Source organism: Crocuta crocuta, unplaced genomic scaffold (genome assembly GCF_008692635.1).
Source record: "Crocuta crocuta isolate KB4526 unplaced genomic scaffold, BGI_CrCroc_1.0 scaffold443, whole genome shotgun sequence".
Classification (NCBI taxonomy): Eukaryota; Metazoa; Chordata; class Mammalia; order Carnivora; family Hyaenidae; genus Crocuta; species Crocuta crocuta.
This window is the reverse complement of record NW_027529446.1, coordinates 368,766-373,282: the sequence shown is the minus strand read 5'-3', so window position 1 is coordinate 373,282 and position 4,517 is coordinate 368,766.

Genomic DNA, 4,517 nt, shown 5'->3' with positions numbered 1-4,517 from the left:
CAATAAAGCAACGTCTTCCAGGCTCCGTCAGGGTTCAGGGGAGGGAGCCAACGGATCATCCGCAGGAGCGGGGGGGCCGGGGCCCCAGGGACACCCAGAGCCGGCGCCGTGGCCGCCGTCCAGTTTGTCCCTGTGGCCACAGGCCAGCCAACCCCACACCCTCCAGGGATGAGGGTGACGGCCCTGGCCTCCTGGAGCCCGGCACACAGCAGGCGCTCAGCGCCTGCCCTCTCTCCCTGCCTCGGCCTGAGCCACATTGACTGTCCTGACCTGTGGCAGGGTCCCCCCACCCACAGAGCACTTAGTAAGCACCATCGGGGATGGGGGGCGAAGCCATGTCCTTGGAGGAAGTGGTTCTGGCAAGGAGAGCAGATTTAACCAAAGCTGCATCTATTGAGCACCACTAGTATGTTAGGTTCATCCATTATTGTGGGGGTTAGGTGTGTTGACTCTGGGTTCATGCCCTAGTGTGGCCGCTCGCCCACGGCACCGGTCCCGGCCACCGACTCTGCCCCCCTGTGCCTCTGCGTCCTCGCCGATAAAATGAAAGTGACGCTAGGCTCCATCTCAGGACTGACGCGAGGGTTAAGGAAGGAAGGCTCGTGAAGTCCTCGGCTAAGAAGGTGCTGTGCTCGAGGGCCTGTAAACCAACAGCCAGCCGCAGGAGGGCACAGGCTGGGAAGGCCCAGGCTCAAGGTCACAGGGGCGCTGGCCCACACAACACGCACTGGGTTCCGGGGTGCACGCACGTCACTGGACGGGGGGGCCCGCAGCCCCGAGGCCTCCCACCTCGGTGGTCGTGGGTGTCTGAGTCTCCACGGCCCAGCCAGGCTCTAGCAAATCCACCCTGATCCTCAGCTCCCTTCTGGGGTCTGGTTTTTCTGGGTCTTTCTGTTCCTGTCACTGAGCCTCGTCCACATGCCCTCCAACAAGCCCCGTCGACCCCCATCTCTGGGCACCGAAGGCCCCTCTTGGGCCCCTGCCTTGGGCTCCTGGGAAATTCAGGAAGTTCCTGGCAGCCTCCTGACGCTCGTCAGCACACATTTCCCAGGATTTGGCGATGACCTGCTCCTGGCTCCGCGGCTGTGAACTCCGCCCCGGGGTGGTTGGACGGAGGTCAGTCAGCTCCGCGGTCTCGCTCTGGCTTGAATTTGCGTGTCGCCACCAGGCGGCCCCAGAGTACGTCAGTAAGGACCTTCCGGCTCCGTGTCCCCTCCCCGGGTCGGCACCCTCTCTGAGCCTTAATGTCCTCCTTGCTGTGACCAGCTCCCGCTCCACTGCTGGCCAATCGCCTCCACCTCTTCCGGCCGCCGACCTCTCCTCCAGGCCCACCCTCGGTCACGTCCGTGGCCCTGCCTGCCCGCTCCCCCCACCCTCCTCGTCTGCCCCTTGCCTTGCTGCTTCCCAGCCACGCTGGACGTGGCTCCTCACACCGGGCACAACCTGGCAGCCCTTCTCGTATTCTGTCCGCGCACTGGCACTCAGCTCAGGCCTTACCACCTCCTCCAGGAAGCTTCCCTAACCCCCCTGTACTGGCCCCTGATGGGATCAGCAGCCCCATGGGCCCTGGGCCCTCCATGTTATCACAGTGTGGTCCTGACAGTCACTGAGCTGGGACACTCTGGGGAGGACATGATGTCATGACCCTGAGGGCCAAGGTGGGTCTCCTTGCACAGTTCTGGAAATGTCCGCAGTGACTCCAGGCAAGGAAACTGAGTCACAGAGCTGGGCATCGACACAACCAGGGTCACCTGGCCGGACTGGACTAAAGCCCACGTCCGTGTGCGTCCAGGCGGTGAGGCCACGGTGGCCTGGGCCCTCCGGCCATCGCAGGGCCGCTCCCCACCCCCACCCCGTTCGGGGCTCTCCCCGTGTGGGAAGGACACACAGGGCCTGGGGCCCCCAGAGACCCCGGGGCGGGCGTGCAAAGCGCCATCTGTGGGCGCGGGAGAAGGCCTGCCTGTCCTGAGTCCAGGCTCCCACGTCAGGGCCTGTGGGGGAGGGGGGCGGCCCTCAGCCCTCACCCCTGCACGGCTCAGCGCCAGTTCAGCGCCCGGACCGGTGGGGGCGGGGGCAAAGCAGGGGGAGCGCTGGTGGGAAGTCCATTCCCCGCCCACAGGGGGCGCGGCCGCCGAGTCCCCGGGCAGGGAGGGGACAGGTCGGTCAGTCCCCAGGGCCGGCGAGACGGCCAGGACGCGGCTACGTCAGGGAAAGCAGACGGGGTGGCCTCACGCTGCGCGGGGTAAAATGTTTTGAGTCTGGAGTTTCCTTTAGGACGTGTGGCCGGGAGGGGGTAGGGCCGTGGCCGAGGGGAGCAGGTGTTTATCGGGCCCCCACTGTATCCTCGGACCCCTGGATTCTGGGTGTGGCTCCCCAGGTGGGGGAGCCCCCAGACCCACGAGGCTGCTGGGTACACGAGTGCCCACCCCACCCTGGGCCAGGGCCGCTCCTCACGTCAGCGCAGCGAGGACCCTTCCAGCCTGCAGCTGCGCCTCCGAGGAAGCGGGGTTCTGGCTCCCACCGGCGGCCGCCCTCCTTCCCCTGGGACGGTCCCTCCGGCCACTGGACCCTCAAGGCCCCAGGGGCTGGCAGCCAGGTGGGCTAGGGTTTGTCCACAGGACTCGGCCCTGGTCCTGCCTCAGTGTCCCCGTTTCTGCCATGAGCATCCTGGACTGGCTGGCTCGGGTGGGCGCTCCCCCAGATTCAGCGGCGCCCAGACAGACAGATGGACGTGTGGCCCGACACACTGCCAGCAAGACGGGTGTGCGGGCCGGGGCTGCAGAGTGGGTGGCCGTGACCGTGGTCACCTCGCCTCCTGCCCTCTCTGTAGCCCCAGGTGGGGAGGCCACTGGGGCTGTCCCACTCCTGGGCTGCTGTCCTCACGCCCCCCTGCACCTTTGGCCACAGGGAGCCTGGGGTCCTGGGGTCAGAGGCGCACCCCGGGGAGGCAGGGTGGCCTGGGCCAGGACCCTGACACCTGCCCCGCTCCGCACTCCACCCCAGCACAGCAGGATTCGCCTGCACATCTAGGGGCTGGGGTGAGCCCCACTCAGTGGGGGACAGAAAGGGACAGGAAAGGTGGGGGGCACGGAGCCATGCGCCCTCCTGAGACCCACAGAAACATCTCTGCCCCACTTGCCTATTAGAGATTCACTTTTCCTTCTCAGGCAGGGGCTCCTGCTTGGGGTGACTGTGCCCCAGGGGACTCCGGGTGACGTCTGGGGCAGCTGTGGTTGTCACACAGCTGGGGGGGGGCTCCTGGCATCGAGGGGGTGGGGTTCAGGGATCTGCTCCGCCCCCACAGCGCCTGGGCGACCCCCCCAGAGGGAACGACCCTCTGCCAGCGGCTGCAGGGCGGAGAGGGAGAGGCCCGCTGAGCAGGACATGTTATGGGTCTATTTGTAACTGAGTCATTATCACGAAAAGTGCAAACGTACAGAAAGACAGAAGAGCTCGCCCAACCTGGGGACAAAAAAGGAAATGCTTTGTCACTTTTCATTCCGAAACGATTTCATGCTCGGTGACAGCAGGGCAGTGACGGGCTGGACCACTGGAAAGTGCTGGCCCACTGCGAGGGTGAGGTAAGTGGGGGCGCCGCCTGTCGCCGTCGCCACCACCGTCACCTGTCACCGCCACCGACATCATCACCACTACCGCCACCTGTCGCCGCCGTCTGTCACCTTCACTGTCACCATCACCACCACTTCACTGCCCGTGCCGGCAGGTCACACGTTGGGCCGTCTTCACTCCCAGGCTCTTCTGGGAGCAGACACGCACCTGATGCCTGGCTTCAAATTCTGCCGGGCTTTGTGATTCTGGGCTGAAAATGCCGCCTCTTGAGCCTCAGTTTCCCCAGCTGTTAAGCGGCAATGACGAGAGCAGCCCTCCCTCACAGGCTTAAACACGATGAAGGGACAAAACACAACGCGCCCACTGCACACGCACGTCCGCAGAGGAACGTGTCCAGCACGCACGCGCACGTTCACTGGGGACCGTGTCCACTGCGCATGCGCATGTCCACGGGGGGGGGTCGTGTCCACCGCGCACGCGCACGTCACTCAGGTGCATCCACTGCACATGCGTACGTCCGCAGGTGACCTTGTCCACCGTGTATGCGCACGTCACTCAAGGGTGTCGCACGTCCACAGAGGACCGTGTCCACCGCGCACGCGCACGTCCCTCAGGGGCGTCCACNGGGCTGGGGAGGGGGTGGGGGGTGTGACTGCCAGTGGGGACAGGGCTTCTTTTTGGGGGGTTCTTTTGGGGGGTGGTGGTGGAATGTTCTGGAATCAGATGTGGTGGTTACACAACTTTGTGAATGAACCATATGCCACTGAATTGTTAAATGAATGAGCTCTATGGAATGTGAAGTGTATTTAAATAAAACATTCACACGCACAAAAAAATAGACGCTGCTGGAGAGCGGGCGGGCCTGGCCCTCCTGACCCCCCGCTCTGGGTGTGCATCACACCGACACCCTAGGGGCAGGCAGGCGACTACCGGCCGGGGCTGCCTGG